General features: G+C 35.1%; 1 pseudogene; it reads left to right on the forward strand.

Moving 5' to 3' along the window:
- The first annotated feature begins 4,819 nt into the window (after positions 1-4,819).
- LOC145941103 (uncharacterized) lies at positions 4,820-9,993 on the forward strand (annotated as a pseudogene).
- Positions 9,994-20,602: the final 10,609 nt, after the last annotated feature.

Consider the following 20,602-nt stretch of genomic DNA (forward strand, 5'->3'; position numbering starts at 1 on the left):
ACGAGCAACTATAGATGTATGCGCTGGGCATCCATCTTGCTGAAAAAACATGTTTAGGCGTAATTGTAGAGGAATATTTTCAAGCAAAAGCGGAAGATTATTTTCAATGAAATTGGCATATCGAGCACCGTTTAAGTCCTCTTCAAAGAAAAACGGCCCAACGACATGTTTTTCAATAATTCCGCACCAAACATTGACTTTCCAAACATGTTGATGGTCAATTTCTCGGAACCAATGAGGATTTTCTTGTGCCCAATAACGACAGTTCCAAGTATTTACAGACCCGTCACTTTTAAATGTGCTTTCATCAGAAAATAAAATTTTCTGATGAAAGTTTTGTGGTTGTTGACGTATCCAATTGCAAAATTCAAGTCTGTTTCTAAAATCGACAATCGTCAATGCTTGGTGAAGACTCATCCTGTACGGATGCAGCTTGTTTTCATGAAAAATCTGGTGGATCGTGGCACGACTAATACCAGAATCTCTTTCTCTACGCCTTAATGAATCGTGGGGATACAATTGAGCAGATGCAAGAATTTCTGGCGTCCTTTCCTCTATAACTGGGCGTCGAATTTGTCTACCTTTATTGTGATCAGGTTGAATAATGCCTTTATTAATAATTCGTTTACTTAAGCGAGAAAAAACATTGTATGAGTGAGGAACGCGATCTGGGTATCGTTCTCGCCACAATCTTGCAGCTGCTCTAAATTGACCACCACATTCACCTAAAATAAGCATCATATCCGAAGCTTCTGCGTTTGAATACGACATAGCTGATTAATGAGAATTTCGTTACGTGCTTTTCTGCAAGAGAAGATCATTTTTCTTCGCTGGAGAGCCTGTTAATAATTCCGCTTAAGTGAATTTTATGTACGGATTAATTGTTACGCCATGCGCCGCCTAGCGGTGCTTTTTGCCGATGAAATTCTTTATGCAACAAATAATTTCAAGAAAAGAATACGTGCTTGTATTGAAGTAAACGGTAAACATTTCGAACATCAGGCTTAATCACATGTAGCATCTAGCCATACATTTACACACACACACACACACACACACACAGACACACAGACATACGCGCGCGCACATACAAAAGAAATGTAAATCCGACCGGGCAACCTCCGCGCGGTATACTTTGAGTAATGCTAACGCCGGCGGTACTGTAACTTTTAAGCTCCATAACTCGAAAACTACTTAATAAAAAGAGACTTACATATAGTGTTTTGAAAAGCTCTCGAGATAAGCTACAAGAATATGGAATGAAATATAGGTACTTCCATTTAAAAATTTCAAGGTCATTTTTATATGACCTTGACAACACTCTTCAAGGTCATACTAATATTACTATGTAATGCATTATTTGAAGCCCTACAACTTTTGTCTGAAACATTTTTGTCTGCCGCGCTCAGTTTTCGATATAATAGGGTGATACGGGTGGTCTGAGACACCCTGTATATATATATTTGCTATTTTCTGATTTTCTTACATAAAATAATATCTAATTTTTTAATTTTTTTAGGAATTGTTTCGCATGTATTGATTTTTTTGAATGCTCTATATATGCTCCAACTATACTGGTGACTTCTGCTATCCCTCTTTGACAATAATATTTGAATATATATACAGGATGTTAAAAAAGTGGCGGATACGCTGTATAGGGATGAATTCCTGAGGTTATTTGGAGACGATTTTTTCTCAGTGAAAATGTCGAGGCACCAATAATTTTCGAGTTATAAGTAATTGAAAATAAAGGGCTTTTCGTAAACTAAGTATTGTGGAATTAAAATATTAACAAAACTACATTCTTTAATTAATTTCAAGTCGACTTTAATTTAATAGAATTTTAATTTAAGGCTTAGTTACCAAGATATATGATGGCAAAAATTGGGAGCTTGCAAAAAATGATGACTTCTCTCGACATTTTCGTTGAGGAAAAATCGTCTCCAAATAACCTCAGGAATTCACCCCTATACAGCGTATCCGCCACTTTTTTAACACCCGATATACTTTTTTATTTCACTTTATAGGGTGCTTTCCATTCAATGACACAAGTTGACACAAATCTAAGGTCTGTTCTTTTTAGCTGCACCAGTTCAAAGTTTATTTTTTTATTCCACATTGGAAAGGAAAATATAAACTCTGAACTAGTGCAGCTAAAAAGAACAGACCTTACATTTGTGTCGACTTGTGTCACTAAATAGAAAGTACCTATTATTAATCCCATATATATATATATATATATATATATATATATATATACAGGGTGACCCATTTTAACTTAGGCAGCCAAATAACTCGAAAAATAAGCACACTACGAAAAAATGTTTAGAATCAAAATTTTGTCATTTCGAGGGGGACGTACAATGACGTTAAAATGAGCCCCCCACCCCTCCCCCTGGGCGGTGAGGGGGGGCAAGTTTGAAATCTTAAATGGGAACCCCTATTTTTTATTGCATATTCGGAATCTTTGGCTAAAAACACATACAATTTGTCTGAAACATTTTTCTCGATTCATGATAGATGGCGCTGTAATCGACGAAATTCAATTTCTTCGATTTCTCTTACTGAGAACCCATGCTTACGATTCTGCAATAAATTAACAATAAAAATACCACGTTTTCATTGTTAATACTCGAAATTAGTCTTAAAACAAATTTCTCATTATTTTTTATTACTCATTAATTACTTCTCAAGAAACTGCTTTTAGCGTAACCCAGGAACAACGTCGTGGACGTAGCAGTTTTCTGTTCCCTTCGGGGTGCTTGATTAACGTGAGTCCCCTCGCCTCTCACAATTCGGGGTGCTTGAACGTGTGGTAACCCAGCCAGTGAAGGCAAGGTCGTGTGGTGATCCAGCCAGTGAAGGCAAGGTCGTGTGGTGACCCAACCAGTTAAGGCAAGGTCAAGTAGTGACCCAGCCAGTGAAGGCAAGGTCGTGTGGTGACCCAACCAGTTATGGCAAGGTCAAGTAGTGACCCAGCCAGTGAAGGCAAGGTCGTGTGGTGACCCAACCAGTTAAGGCAAGGTCAAGTAGTGACCCAGCCAGTGAAGGCAAGGTCGTGTGGTGACCCAACCAGTTAAGGCAAGATTGCATTGTTATCAGCTCTCTCCGCATGGAGGAGATGCTCAAAGTGTGCACCATTATTTTCTAAGGATAACAGTAATCGACAGCGAAAGTTACGTTGTACATTTTCTAGCATTAAAGGAGTTATAGCTTCACAAGCTCTTCTTATTCTTTCCATCATATTCAATCTTGTCGTTGGAGCTTTACTATACACTGCATCTTTAACGTATCCCCATAAAAAGAAATCAAGGGGGTTCAAATCCGGTGATCTCGGAGGCCACAGAACTGGTCCACCCCGCCCTATCCACCGATTTGGGAACCTTTGATTCAAAAACATCCGTACAATACGAGCATAATGAGCAGGAGCACCATCTTGTTGATACCATAAATTTAGTCTAACTGCAAGGGGAACATTCTCTAGGTATGCTGGCAAATCATTTTCGAGGAATTCTAAATACATTGGACTATTAATTGGACGTTCAAAAAAATGAGGTCCAATGACTTGGCCATTGCAAATGCCTACCCATACATATAAACTCCAACGATGTTGATTAAGCACCTCACGATACCAATGTGGATTTTCTGGTGACCAATAGTGGCAATTATGCCTATTGAGACTACCATTGCTGATGAATGTTGCTTCATCACTGAAACAAACATTACTAAAAAAAATCTGGATTCTGATCTAACATCTCAAGAGCCCATCTACAAAATTGTACTCTGAGTACGTAGTCGGCCTCACTTAATTCCTGTACCAGAGTAATATGATACGGATGGTAATTGACTGATCGTAACAATCTATGTGCCGTAGTTTGAGGGATTCCCAGTTCTCGTTCTATTTGACGGGTACTAATATGGGGATTTTGATGAACCATAGCCAAAACTGCGAGCAATCTAGGGTCATTATTATTATGAAGTCTATTCCTTCGCCTTTCGCGATGAAGTGGATTATTACGAGATCTCCTTTCAATGTTTATAATTTGTTGATCAGTAGGATGGCGGCGATTTGGGAATCGCTCCGCATAAGTACGGGCAGTAAGTCTGTAATTTCTACCACATTCGCCAAAGGTTATAAGAATATCGACTACTTCTGTAGGCGTATAATTTGCCATTTTACCAGAATTTTATCAGAGTACAAATGTTAAAAAAATACATAAACACTTGTGACTTTGGCACTAAATGGACAAAATTTTGGAGGGATACTTAGAGGAACTCCATCAGATGGAAAGTCCAAAATGTCTCGGTACTTTGGACCATTCAAGTTGCCTAAAGGGCAGGTTACGCTAAAAGCAGTTTCTTGAGAAGTAATTAATGAGTAATAAAAAATAATGAGAAGTTTGTTTTAAGACTAATTTCGAGTATTAACAATGAAAACGTGGTATTTTTATTGTTAATTTATTGCAGAATCGTAAGCATGGGTTCTCAGTAAGAGAAATCGAAGAAATTGAATTTCGTCGATTACAGCGCCATCTATCATGAATCGAGAAAAATGTTTCAGACAAATTGTATGTGTTTTTAGCCAAAGATTCCGAATATGCAATAAAAAATAGGGGTTCCCATTTAAGATTTCAAACTTGCCCCCCCTCACCGCCCAGGGGGAGGGGTGGGAGGGCTCATTTTAACGTCATTGTACGTCCCCCTCGAAATGACAAAATTTTGATTCTAAACATTTTTTCGTAGTGTGCTTATTTTTCGAGTTATTTGGCTGCCTAAGTTAAAATGGGTCACCCTGTATATATATATTTACAGAAAGGATATGGAGAATCGTCCCAAACGGAATATCACCAAACCGCGACGATTTCAAACGACATCTTCGGACGAGGCGGAAGATTCAGGAAGAAAGATGACGGAGCTACAGGGCACTCAATTAGAAAAGGATGTCGCTGAGTTACGGGGAGTATTAGAGAATCATTTGCCCGATACTAATATGCATGCTAATCATTCACTCACTAACGCACAACCATTAACAGTCACTCACACAACACAAGCATCTTTTATGCATGAAAACATACAGTTATCATCCTACGCACAACCATCAACAGTCAGTCACACAACACAAGCATCTTTTATGCATGAAAACACACAGTCATCATCCTACGCACAACCATCAACAGTCAGTCACACAACACAAGCATCTTTTATGCATGAAAACACAGTCATCATCCTACGCACAACCATCAACAGTCAGTCACACAACACAAGCATCTTTTATGCATGAAAACACACAGTCATCATCCTACGCATGACAAAATTTTCATGATACAACGCAACCATTCACACACGAACCACATGCTGTCGCTACTCATACACAACACATTGGTAGCCGATTAAATGCACCACATGACACTCAGTTACAGGCCTCAAACATCCGGCCAACTTCATCGTCAAGTCATCTGCCAAGCTCTTCGTCATCAATACAAGCTCCAGGAGAATTTTACAATTTTTATGTGAGACCGGAAATTCAATGAGTGTATACATTGAACAGAAATGTTTATAATTGAAATATTGTACGCTATAATATCATGTACTGAAATATAATAATATAAATATTTACAGAGCCATACATGGAAGAATGGATCAGTTAGCTTTGGAAGTTCAGTAAGTTTTAAACGCATTACGTACATAAACAATGTCAGTCATTTTATATCTTTACATATTGTTACGTCCTGACCTGTGGGAAGGATAGGCCGCAAGGAGGTCGTAACAATGTTTTTCCCGAAGTCTGTGTGATTTCGGGTCGAACGGACTGTCTGGCCCTTTTGCAGGTCAACGACTGGATAGTCGCTTTTACCTCAGGGGTCCGTTCGTCGGTCCTTTTCGGTAAGGGAATTAAATCCCTTTTACGCGGGATAGGACCTTGTGCGATCTCGGGGGATATAGGCATGAACGCAGGGGTTTAAACAAGAGGCTAAATTTGCATAAAGTAACAATTTAGCATTTATTCGATATTAAACAGAAATAAACAAGAGATGAAAGAGTTAGACATTTGACTCTGAAACGTATAGATAGTTGTATAATTTTATGTGTGTATTGTTTCCACCGGAGGGCGCGTTTGACCGCTTGGCGGGCAGCGATTTCCACTGAGAATAGTGGTTATTTAAGTCGCGTTGGCGGATTTAATTATTTTTTACGCGATGTGTACTCACTACTTGATCTGTACAAGTGGCTGGTCTGCGATGACAGTTCAGTCGACTCTCTGAATGGCTGGGTTCTCTCGAATTGCCGAATGAGTAGGATGCTGGCTGGTTGCTAACTGGTTGAGTTTGATGGTCACAGTGAGTGTGTATTACACGGTGCGCCAGTGTCAAGATGCAGCCGGAATTAATGAGAGCGTTCTTGGAAGATTCGCTGCTTTTATACTATTCGTCTGCCTTTCTTATAAGGCAAAGGGCGTCTTCTTTTCTTGTGACTCATAGTCATACGTTCGGTGTTTTAATCCCTTTTGCGCAACGTATTGCTCTCTTGTATGAAGTGTTTTTTCCTAATTCTGATCTTTGGTCCGCTGATAGCGTGTGTCGATCGTGATATTTCAACATTACCTATGACTTATTGATCAAAGTAGGTTTCGTAATCTCACCGGTCGAGTTGTTTCACAATCACTGTCTTTCTCCGTTTAATTCTTATAACTAATTTCGGTCTTATAATTAATATGTTCGCGGAACGCGAATCTGCGTAAATCGGGGAGAAAAGAATCGTGCAGTCCACAGGACGTAACAATATTATAATATTATAATATTATTATATTATTTATAATATTATTATATTATTTATGATGTGCTTTTTACAGAAAAATACAGCAAAAATTGGACAGATTTTTAACGCAGATGAGCAATAACCGAAGGCATGTGCCGGAGAAACCAGCATTTTTGCCAATATCATCAGTTGAAGATGTTGAAATATTTGAAACTGCTAATGATGAAGAATATATGAAATTGGTATGTAAAATAAAGTTTTATCATTTATATATATTAGGGTATCCGTTTTGGCAATTTTTAAAATTCTTCTGGGACCCCCTCTAACTTTTTAGTCTGTAAAAAAAGAAAAATTTTAATCCTAAGTAAAACATAATACGAGTCTAAGGGTTCCCACATCGACTTTAAAAATTTCCATTTAAAATACATTGAGTTTTTTGATTGAGTTTTCTGTTGTATGTAAACGAGATCAATATTTTGTATTCTTGTAATTAAAACCTAACTATAAAATTGTATAAAACCTTACTGTATAAGATATTATGAGCAATTCTAATTTGTTATAGTCTTTTAATTTAGATAAAATGTAAAAGTTTTCAGTTTTTAAATATTTTATTTATTTAAAATTCTCAATAGGTTTTATGTAGTTAGGTTTTATATAATTACAAGAATAAAAAATATTGACCTCATTTACATACAACAGAAAATTGAATGAAAAAACTCAATGTATTTAAAATGGGAATTTTTAAAGTCGATGTGGGAATCCTTAGACTACATGTAAATAAAAATATTAATGCAAAATATTCTTTATAGGTGAATTATTTGATTTTTATTGGTGGTCTTAATGCCAAAGAGAGTATTAATTTGTGCGTCAAAGAGATATTTCAAGATTCTTTGATGAACTTATATACTTGGTTCGGGCGTGAAGAAAATCAACGACCACTATACAATACCCGTTTGGTGAAAGCTATTTACGGTATGATATACTGTTACACATAATGCTAAAGTTGCGTTATCAATAATACTATTTTATATTTGTTTCCTTTTGCAGATGCCATCTGCGAAAATAAAAATTTTGAAAGACCAATGCGGGCTGCATTTCAAACACATATGCGGGATGCTGTGCGAACAGCCAAGCAACGACACAGGAATAAGGCCCGCAACAACTTGCGTCGTCCGGAAGGAAGAAATAGAAATGAACGAGCACTATGGAACGACGAACACGACGAGATGCAACCAGAAGAAAAGTAGGTCAGTTCTATGAAACTAAATATACATTTTGTACATGACCAAAATTTAGCTCTATAAGCAACTCATCTCATTATCTCTTTCTAAATGCTAATTCTCTTTTCTTAATGATGTGCTGTTCCTCTTTAATTCCATTACTTTTTTATATTCCTAATCTAATTAACAATGTTATAACATACATAACTTTTATTGTTAGTGTCAGAACTTAGTGAGTAACTCTCCACCCGTTTCTAAATTTATAACTTTTTTAAATGATGCTCAGCCTTATAATTTCACCACTCTTTTCTTTTTTTAATCTACTATTTTATCACTCACTCTCTCTCTCTCTCTCTCTCTCTCTCTCTCTCTCTCTCTCTCTCTCTCTCTCTCTTCTCTCTCTCCCTCTCTCTCCTATTTATTTTACATAAATAGTTGCGTATGAGAGAGAGAGAAAGAGAGAGAGAGAGTGAGTGAGTGATAAAATAGTAGATTAAAAAAAGAAAAGAGTGGTGAAATTAAGGCTGAGCATCATTAAAAATAGTTAAAAATTTAGAAACAGAGTTACTCACTAAGTTCTGACCATGTATGTTATAACATTGTTAATTCTTTATAATTAATCTTTTTCATTGCTCAATATTAAAAGCTGGTCGACTATTGTAGATTTACAGGAAAGATGATGCATGATGAAGAAAGAAGATCAAAATCCCAATTCTTGAGCATGTACGAACAACTTTCATACGAACAATGATTCGTATTTGAATGAATATTGTTTTCGTATACGAAAATTGTGTATATGCTCAAGAATTTGGACCCAGAAGAAAATGGAAGCGGGAGAAGATGGAGTGATCCCGAAAACGAGGACAAAGGGAACAAAGAGGAAACCAATAGGCACTTTTTAGCGCCAACTGGCACTTTTCATTGACTAAAGAGTATTGAAAAGTGTCACATTTTTAATTACTCATAACAGTGGAATTAATCTTGATTCGCATTAAATCGGCACTTTTCAGTGCCAGATGGAATTCACATTAAATCGGCACTTTTCAATGCCACTGTAGGACTATTCTATAAGGCCTATATTTTTAATGAAAATGTCGCTATCGTGTTGCGTATTATTGCGGATGTCAAAATACATGTATTTTGGAATAAGGACAAAGATTCCTTTATCCTGATTAAGGTGCCTTTTCATATGCAGCATGCTGCAGCAGCAAATCAGTCACGTGATAAAAATTTACTAAAGCATATTTGCTGCTCATGAAAAGGAATAGCTGCAGCAGCAGCACAAAAACAAATTATAACTTAGAAATAATATTGCAGAATTGAGCTTAATTTTAACAGTTTATTTTTAATTTTGAGTTTAATAATGTCATACAATCAGAAATTGTATCAGTGGCATAAAGAATGTGAGAAAACCATTCAAAAACATAATATTGAAACTTTGCGAAGACAAAAAATTGTAATTGCAGCAGCAGCTAGTGCAGTTAAATAAAAAAAAATAAATAAAAAAAATAAATAATAATAAATAAATAAAAAAAAATAAAAAATAAAAGAATGTTTAATTTTCCATCGAGCAATTTGAAATGTATATGTGAAAGCACAAATTAACAACCTTTGTATTTTTGTTCTCATTTCAAGATAATAAAAATGCATAATATATATATAATATATAATATAATAAACAAATAAGTATAATATAATAAATATACATATACCTGACTCAATGCCATTTTTTGTTATGATGACGAGGAGATGAAAACTGTTGCTGTTGCGTGTTTTTGCTGCTTTGCTGTTCGTTCGATTGAACTTCACAGTGCTGAAGCAAAATGTGATGAAATTTATTTTGCAGCATCTAGTAACAATTCTTCAACCAATAGCAACGAACTGCTGCGGCAATACGCTGCGCATGAAATGGTACCTTCAGTCAATCAAATACTTTCGAATACTTTTTAGTGCCAAAATATATAAATTCAAATTCATGTTTGTTTGCTAGAAAAAGAAACGAGACAGATTTCGCCAATTATCTAACATCAAATATCAGATGCTCTCACATTGGAGAAGTTTGAGTGCCTGTTTGGAGAATCATTTACAAATTAACCCAAGGATGAAGCAGTAGAAGATATAGAAACCAACCACATTCAACTGCTACCAATAGAAGTTCACAAAAAAGCAGAGTTACTAAAGAAGCAGCTTACGAGAAGGAGCATAGCCTACAAGTTCGAACAACAAGCAAGATAGGTAATTTTACAAACTTGCATCTCACCAATATCTGGAACTTGATGAGATACATTATACAAGATAGAGTCCTGAATCAATTGCAATTTGAAATAAAAATGGAACTTTCTAACATATCACTTTAAAACGTAATAAAATCTAAAATTTTATTGTTTACTTTTCAAAACAAGGTCACATATTTATTTTTTCTATAAAAAATAATGTTTATAAAAATAGAGCAAAACTCTACATACGTATTATATATATTCGTATTATATATTTCAGGTGTTGCTGTTATTATTAGTTGAGAACTCCCAAGAAGAAATTGATGCTGTTGAACTTGGCTCAGCGTCCAATAACATCCTGACCAAATAGATAAAACCCAATTAAACGTTTCCGCTATTCAATTAGTAGACATATCACTGATCAAACCTGAAAAACTCAATCAATCAGATGTCGCAGATGAACTGACCGAACTCAACCTTTCTTTCGCTATTAGACAATTATGTTTTACTTCACGCGTATTTAGGCGGCGGGAAAATTGATGCCATCTATTGCACAATTATGACTTTAATATAATCAACATAGTTAATTTAAAATCTTGATCCTAGAGTTATTTGTTATATGTTTAAATTTTTAATCTCTTTTCAAATATAATAATTATATATAGACAAATATAAATATCTATAGACAGTATATTTATATTTATATAGATAATATATTTATATTTGTCTATAATTATTATATTTGAAAAGAGATTAAAAATCTAAACATATAACGAATAAGACTCAAGAATTTAAATTAACTATGTTAATTATATTAAGGTCATTATATATAATTCTGCAATAGATGGTGTCAATCTTCCCGCCGTCTAAATACGCGTGAAGCAAAGCACAATCATCTAAGGCCGATATTACATTCATATTACAATAAAGTGCTGGTTGTCGGACGTAACGATTGAATATCAGATATAGAGACTCGAGAAATTCTCTATTCGTTAATCAATTGCTATACGTTCGACAAACTCGTCGTACGACAAATGTAATATCATCCTAATAACGAATGAAAAGGTAACTTCGGTCAGTTCCTCTCGTGACGCCGATCGAGTTTTTCAGGATTGATCAGTGATATGTATACTAATTAAATAGCGGTCTATATATGTATAGGCTATAGGTTAATAATAGGGCACTATGTCTATGGTTATAAATTATATAATTAAATAAAAATATAAAGATAAATATGGATATAAATATAAAATATTTGATAAAAGAAAATTCAAAGAAATCGCTTAAGTATTTTCCCTCTATTTAGAGAGATTAATAGTATTAATTAAATTTTATATAATCAAATTTTATATAAGCAAATTTGTAGCAAGAACAGAGCAAAGCTTGTCGTTACAGTGCGGATCGTAATTAATAATGAATTAATGAGCTCATTAAAAGGATTTTAATTAATATTAATTAAATTTTATATAAATAAATAAATATAAAAATAATTAAAATTTTATATATTTTTTATTAATATAAATAATAAAATATAAAGAAATTTTAATTATTTTCATTTATTTATTTATATAAAATTTAATTAACACTATTAATTAAAATCCTTTTAATGAGCTCATTAATTATCATTATTAATTACAATCCGCACTGTTACAAGCTTATTTGCTCTGTTCTTGCTACAAATTTGCTATTATGTCATGCACGGCAAGGTTTGCTTTGTTATTTGCGTGAATTTTGCGTCTCATCGTGCCAGAGTAAACCTTGCCCTATTCTTGCCACAAATTCGCTATCACATCGTGCACGGCAAGGTTTGCTTTGTTATTTGCGTGAATTTTGCGTCTCATCGTGCCAGAGCAAACCTTGCCCTGTTCTTGCCACAAAGAACTCCGCACTAATCATATGGAAAATCTATCCCGGTAAAATCAATTGGTTTTTTCATATGTTGTAGCTTATGACTTACTGAACAAAAGATGTAATGGGCACAAAGCTCAATAATGGACAGTTATCGAGTTATAACCAGTCAAACATGAAAAATTCGGGCTGCCGAATAGTCAAATCTCGGAAAGTATTGATTTTTTGGAAAAATATTTGAAACAAAAATAGTAGGGTTTTACAAAATCTGTTAGCTGGTGACATTATTTTTGAATTTTGAATGACCTTGAAAAGCTCCGTGAACGAAAATCTTCCACAAAAATGCCTATTTTTTATTATATTCGTGTAGCTAAATTCGAGACGTTTTCAAAATCTTTTTGATGAACCTTTTTTCGACTAAAACTTCCTGAGAACTAATATACGCGATTTACCATCTCTGGTTATGAGCGTAGAGTTATGTGTAGAGTGCTCTATACTATTATTGAGCTTATACCATTATTGAGCTTTGTGCCCATTACATCTTTTGTTCAGTAAGTCATAAGCTACAACATATGAAAAAATCAATTGATTTTACCGGGATAGATTTTCTATATGATTAGTGCGGGGTTCTTTGCTATTATGCCATGCACGGCAAGGTTTGCTTTGTTATTTGCGTGAATTTGCGTCTCATCGTGCCAGAGCAAACCTTGCCCTGTTCTTGCCACAAATTCGCTATCACATCGTGCACGGCAAGGTTTGCTCTGTTATTTGCGTGAATTTTGCGTCATGCTGTTGCGACAAGCCTTGCCAACAAAAGCTAAGCTTAATGCGGACACACCTGGTCGCAATTTTGCTGCAAACTTTGTGTAAAGTTTGTATCATTTTGCTAGCTGGGATAATTATTCCGATAGTACGATGTATGACAAAAGTTATTAATGATTGTATTCCATTAACTAATTATGGTATAAATTTGAAAAAATTAATTCTATTAGAAATTGAACGAAGGTTTCATGACATTGAACGCTATCAAATATTTACAGTCTCTACAATATTGGATCCTAGATTCAAAAAGATACATTTTCAACAGCCAATAGCTGTATCATCTGGAATTTCTTATATTAATACTTTAATGCAAGTTGCTACAAATAAAATAAATCAAAGTTCTACTTGTACGGAAACAATCCCAATTATTGAACGTAATGAAACCAGGACTTTATGGAATTTTCATGATAATTTAGTGGCATCATCTACTCTAATTCGCGATGAACCCGGTGATATAAATGTTGAATTACGTCAATATTTGAGTCAATCTGTGATTCCAAGACATAATGACCCATTAAAATATTGGCAAACTTTAAAACATGCATATCCTACGCTATTTAATATAGCAATAAAATATTTGGCAGTAACGGCTACATCTGTTCCTTCTGAGCGTCTTTTCTCGAAAGCAGGTATTATAAAATCAGATCTTAGAAATCGGTTAACACCAACAAGACTTAATATGTTACTTTTTTTTGGATCTTTAAATCGCGAAAATTGGGGATTTATTTAAAACGTGAAGTTATTTCTTTAATTATTTTTATTTTAGTTTTCCATACTTCAAAAGAAATAGGCCATTCACAAAGGATGCAAGCTTGCATCCTTTGTGAATGGCCTATTTCTTTTTGCAATATTAGTTTTCACAAATTTATTTTTTGTTAACATTTTGCGTTAAACATATTATATATCATATAATATATTATAATTTTATATATTATTTATTGTAATTTTATTACAATGTTAAATATCTTGTGATATTATATATGTGATAGCGGTATATATATATATAGGTACATATATATATATATATATATGTATACATTTTATATAATATATAATAAATATATTAATATTAAGCATTATGTCCAATTAATATACACCCGTCAAATTGCAATCTTTAATCTTCAACTTTCAATGCGTAGTCTGATAGTATATGCTTTAGGCTTTAGAGTCATTCCACAATAGGTTGTAAATTCCCTCATTGCCAGATGACAATTGCGGATTGACCAATCAGATTAAAACAACTTGTCAGCTGATTGGTCAATCCGTAACTGGCAACGGGGGCATTTGCAACTTATTGTGGAATGACCCTTAAGCCCGTAATAAACTATGGATTGAAAATTGAAGATTGAAGATTAAAGATTGAAATTTGACTAATCAGAATAAAAAGAACTAAAATTTCTTTGTCTTGATTGGTCAAATTTTAATCTTTAATTTCTAATCTCAATCTTCAATACATAGTCTGATTCGGATATTAGGTTATTTGTTTTGTTTGAAAAAATTGAAAATTAATCGATTATTATCGATACTTTCAAGATAAAATCGATTATAGAAAATAGATATTTTTGATGATCGATAATTTGATGGTCGATTCTTTTTTTCAACATCGCCCATCTCTATCTAGTACACCGTGATGATATGGACTATCAATGGATCTTCTGGCGACCACCAGGTTCGCCTACTATCTCCGTTCAGATTGCTGACTGTCACCTACGGTATCGCCCCTGTCCCGTACCTAGCTATGTGCGTGTTACAGAAACACAAGTGTGAAAGAACAATGTGAAACATTGTTAAACAAAATAAAAATAAAAAATTATTGACATCATCAAATCAAGAAATACCCATTAATAATGAATCAAAAGAACCCAACTGTATGAATATTGAAAAAAATTTAGCAGATTTAATAAATAAAACCAATGGGCGAAGGATATAGATAATGTACAATAAAAATTGTTGATAATAAAGGAGATCGTGAAAATGCGCACTTTATGCCAGCATTTGCAAATCTAATAAAAGATATAAAATTGATATCTATATGGTCTTGCATGTGCAAAGATAAATTCAGATATGGAAGAGTTCCAGCTAATAGTGCCTCAGTATAAAGTGATATTGTTAAAAACATTTTATTAAAAACGGAATAAACGCCGATGCGAGCAGATGAGTTTCTTATAAAACATGTAAAAGGACCCCGCACATTTTATAGAAAAAAATCGGGTCCGGTTAAATTGGCTGAAATTGAAATATGTTGTAGTTTAGGTGATGCTGATTAAAAGTTTCCTTAGGCAAAAACGGCAAAAATCAAAAATATGTAAGAATCAAATTTCGATCGTAAAGGGCCTACGCGAGACACCTGTCGATCGAAGCAAGTAACGCGTGCGATAACCGTATTTAATTCGAATTCCTTTAGCCTGAGGGCAACCATCGCAAGTGAAAAAAAGAGGGCTGTAAAGGAGTGTGAGTCGGCGGAAATCGAGAGAGAGTCTAGAGAGAGCGTGTAAGGAAACGAAAGACTGAAAAGCGAGCGTGCTATTAAAAATAGACGAATATATTACACTACGATATAAGATATCTATTGTGCAATAGTAGCCAAAGAACAGAATAGATCTAGTGCGTGCGTGCGAAGGATTAACAGTAATTCACGATTCGGAGTCGCGAGTGCTCCTAAACTCCATATCGGAGTAACGTTTATAAGAGAACTGTATCTTTTCGAGATAATTTCAAAGTACTCAAATCATAATTGAAAATAGTCTACTTTAATTAAACTACTTTTCGATCCATTGAAATTCCTACAGTATTATTTTTCAGAAGTGGGATATAGACTCAAGCGCTTTTCGATTAATTCGGCGTTGCGACGCGAAATTGAAGAAATCCGCCACGTGGCGAATCAAACTTTCTAGAACGTCTCGACACCGGAAGTAAACATTTTGAATCGAACTTTCTAGAACGTCTCGACACTGGAAGTAGACATTTTGAAATGAACTTTCTAGAACGTCTCAACACCGGAAATAGACATTTTGAATCGAACCTTCTGGAAAGTTTCGCGAACAAGAAATCGGAAACGGACATTGTGAAACCAGGTGATAAAGGTGAAAGTAATCCTAGTGGGGTGCAAATATACTCGTACAGTACCTGTTATATCGACCCGTGAATCGGGGAATTTAAGTAAAGTGCTCGATTTTATCGATCCATATTGACCGCGAACCTTATTGTCGCGACCCGCCGTTAGAATGAGCCGTGTACAATTGGAGCAACTAAACGTCGAAGGACTGCGTGAGTTAGCGCTTCAGAATTTGCTCGATATAAAAGGCTCACGCGCGCAATTGTCCGAGAGGCTCATCGATCATTATGAGAGAAGTGGATGGCCGGAACGATTCATCATAGCGGGCCCCAGCGTCGTAGAAGAAAATATTGTCTCACCTCAAGAGTCAATGGGGGCAAGTGCCAATGCAGCTCCTATACAGGCTGAACCGAACTTTCCGCGCGGTGCCGAAAGAAGAATAGCAACGGACCGGCAACATTCAACGAATGTACAAGAAATTGTACAGGCCGTAATACAAGCTTTAGAGGCCAATCACATGAGACAATTGCCGAATGACGTGATCGCGCCTAGGCAAAATCCGGGTGCATCGCCGTCCTTGAGCAATGGATCGCATTCTAGCGTGCTCCATAATTGGAATCAAATGAAATTTACGTCGAAATTGATTCCCTCGTTTGCCGGAAAAGAAGAAGAAAATGTAGTTTCGTGGCTCGAAAGGATCGGCAGTATCGGACGTCTATATCAAATCACAGACAACGTCCTGGTACTCGCAGCGGTCAACCAACTCAACGGGCGGGCTCTGGACTGGTACAATCGACAACCTGTGGACTCAATCGCCTCCTGGGAACATTTTAAATTCCAATTGCGCGCCTATTTTCAGCGCAGGGAAAAAAAGTATCATAGTTTCGAACTTGAGACTCTGGCCATAGTAAAAGCACTAGAACGGTTTCATGTATATCTACAAGGAATAACCTTTCGCGTTATCACCGATTGTAACTCTTTAGCGTTGGCGGTAAAAAAGATAAACATAAATCCGCGTATAGCCCGATGGACGTTGTCATTTCAGAATTATAAATTCGAATTAGCGCACAGAACCTCCGAGAAAATGACACACGTTGACTTTCTAAGCCGTCACATGTCTATAAACGCTATTACGGTAGAAGATGAATTAATGTATAAACAATTAACAGATCCTAAGCTTAAAGAAATTGCAGAACACGTAGAATTACATGGAAGCAAATGGTTTTCGTTAATTAATGGTCTTCTATTCCGAAATCATAAAAATAAGGATCTATACATTGTTCCCGAAAATATGATAAACAATGTTATACATTTATACCATGATGAAATCGGACACGTAGGGGTGGAGAAGATCATGTATGGAATACTGGATCATTATTGGTTTCCTAACTTAAAATTGAAAATTAAACAATATATTGATAACTGTGTGAGATGCTTGTCGTGTTCAATTGCCACGGGTAAAGCGGAAGGCGAAATGCAAATCTATGAAAAAGGCGCGATTCCATTTCAAACCATACACATAGATCACTTCGGCCCATTAGAAGAGACCGCGGATAAGTACAAATATATTCTCGTCACGGTAGACGCTTTCACAAAATTTGTATGGCTTTTCCCAACTAAATCCACGGGCACGGACGAAGTAATCGAATATCTGACGTCGTTGTTTAATTTATTGGGTTCCCCTAAAAGAATTATCAGCAACTGTGGAACGGCTTTTACATCGCACAATTTTTCAAAATTCATGGAGAAATTGGATATTAAACACGTTTTGACCGCGGTGGCCTCCCCTTGGGCCAACGGGCAGGTAGAACGAATAAATCGGTTTTTAAAATCTACCCTATGCAAAGTCACGAGAGAGCCGTTTACATGGAAGGAACAATTAAACGCGGTACAATATGTTCTAAACAACACACTTAACAAATCCATTAATTCTACCCCAAGTAAAGTTTTGTTCGGTTTCGACCAACGACACAAAGAAGACGAGAACCTGCGTTTATTAATAAATGACTTAAGGAATTTCGACCAAAATTACGTAGAATGAAGAATCGAGGCTCAAAATTCGGCTCAAGAAGTAAATCGTAAATTACAGGAATACAATAAAAGTCAATATGATAAACGACACAAAAAAATTACGCGTTATAAAGTAGGAGATTTGGTACTAAAAATTGGTCCGGAAATTGCAACATAAACCCGGTACAAATACAAAATTAATTCCTAAATACAAAGGGTCCTATCAAGTTAAGGCTATACTAAATAAAAATCGATTTGTGATAACGAATGTTCCTGGATATAACCTTTCCCAAAAACCGTACAACACTATCCTATCAGCTGACAAAATAAAGCCATGGATTCGTGTTCAGCATCCCGCAGAAGAAGAAAAATCCCCAAATATAAACAGTCAGGAAACCAATAAAAAAACCGATTCTTCATCGGAAGAAAATTTAAAATTTTGTATCTACTCGTTTGTAATATTAGTATTAAGTAGACTTAGATTTAAGTTTAAGCAAGCAGTATTATAACCACTATTAGTATATAATAGTTTAATTAATATTATATATTTAGTATTAAAGTATTAGTATTGTAAGAAGTATTATTCTATATTATTACTGTGGAGATACATTCAATGATAAACAACATGGCGTAAAGACAAAGAAAATTTTTGTTCATATATTAATTTAGTTTATTTTGCGAAACTGTATACAAGCTGGAGTCACAAACGTCCAAGAATTTCTAAATGTACTAATACATCGGCGTCGTATATATATCTATAGCTCATATGCCTCGGCCGCTAAAGAACACTTAAAACAAATTTAACCGCACTATTCGAGAACGAACAATAATATCAGGCTGGCCGAATCTGTAAGAATCAAATTTCGATCGTAAGGGGTAAAGGGCCTACGCGAGACACCTGTCGATCGAAGCAAGTAACGCGTGCGATAACCGTATTTAATTCGAATTCCTTTAGCCTGAGAGCGAACATCGCAAGTGAGAAAAAGAGGGGTGTAAAGGAGTGTGAGTCGGCGGAAATCGAGAGAGAGTCTAGAGAGAGCGTGTAAGGACGAAAGACTAAACAGCGAGCGTGCTATTAAAAATAGACGAATATATTACACTACGAGATAAGATCTATTGTGCAATAGTGGCCAAAGAACAGAATAGATCTAGTGCGTGCGTGCGAAGGATTAACAGTAATTCACGATTCGGAGCCGCGAGTGCTCCTAAACTCCATATCGGAGTAACGTTTAGAAGAGAACAGTATCTTTTCGAGATAATTTCAAAGTACTCAAATCATAATTGAAAATAGTCTACTTTAATTAAACTATTTTTCGATCCATTGAAATTCCTATAAATATAAAAGATACGACGACTTAAAGTGAGCAAAATTGGAGTTTAAAAAATACATTTTTGAACACGTATATTAAGTTTATATATAAATATTTAAAAAATATATTAATATGCAGGTATATAAATGTGTGTGCGTGTATGGTGTGTGTTATATATACACACACACAAGGGAAATATCAAGATGTTCGAATTGTTGCATAGAAAGATTGAAAGTGCTTTCATGTTGGATTTAATACATTAATACGCAAGGACTTTGCGCAAAAATCCGCAAAAGAAAAGTATATTATTATACAACGACGATACCACAACGATGCAATCAAACTGTCATGACCTCGAAATTACATCCATTTCGCATACAGGTATTAATTTTTATTTATTAATTGTATTAATATAATCAACAATATAATATTATTTATTTTGCGTAATTTCTTAAAGTTTATTCACAATTTTTTCTTTGCTAAAAAATTATGAAATTTATAAATTATTTTGTAAATTTATAATTATTCAAAAAAATTAAATTATTAATAACTGTTTTATTTCTATATACTGTTTCATATTCGAAGTTTATTCAAAAAGTCGCTTGATGTCAGATTGGACGTATTCCAAAAAAAAAAAAATATAAAGCTCTCTTTTATGGTGGAAGAACATTCTCTAGTGGGCATAGTAAATTATAAATCACCTGTAAAATATACAAGATATACAAATGAAGACATTAAGCATTATATTGCAGTATATTATAAAAAAAATAATGGATAGTATGATTGTAAAGACTCAGAAATTATTTTAAATGATAAATATATATTGCATGTCCATACCTCATTTTATATTCAATATAAATATATACTCATATGTAGAATGAAATATTAGGTATGTTTCGCGATATAGCCAGTACTGAAAATCTATGTATAATATACGTAATGTAAATTATAGATTTTTAGTACTGGTAGCTATATCGGAACATGTCTATTATATATATATATAGGGAGAAGGAAGGTGGGAGGGTGAATGGACGGATGGTTGGAGAGTGGATGAAGGAATCGGAAGTCGAGGCGGTTGGATTAGGGTCAGATATTGGCTAAGGCCAAATCCGACGCGAGGAGTAAAGGACAGCAGCCGTGGGAGGACACCACGATTGAGGCCCGTCTTAGGCAGATACCGAGGATTGAAGACCTCTACAACCAGCAAGCTGCACAAGTAACGGCTCGTGTCGTCGAAATGTTGGAAGACATAAACGTGATACGTGTGGGGAGCAAAAAGTTCAAAGGCGACCTGAGTGGTCACATGAGAAGAAGAATCGACTTCGTGAAGGAGACCGCCAAGGTCATGGCCGAAAAAACGAACGA

This window comes from Prenolepis imparis, unplaced genomic scaffold (genome assembly GCF_030444845.1).
Source record: "Prenolepis imparis isolate NDT839.2.m4 unplaced genomic scaffold, iyPreImpa1.0 SCAF_9, whole genome shotgun sequence".
Classification (NCBI taxonomy): domain Eukaryota; kingdom Metazoa; phylum Arthropoda; class Insecta; order Hymenoptera; family Formicidae; genus Prenolepis; species Prenolepis imparis.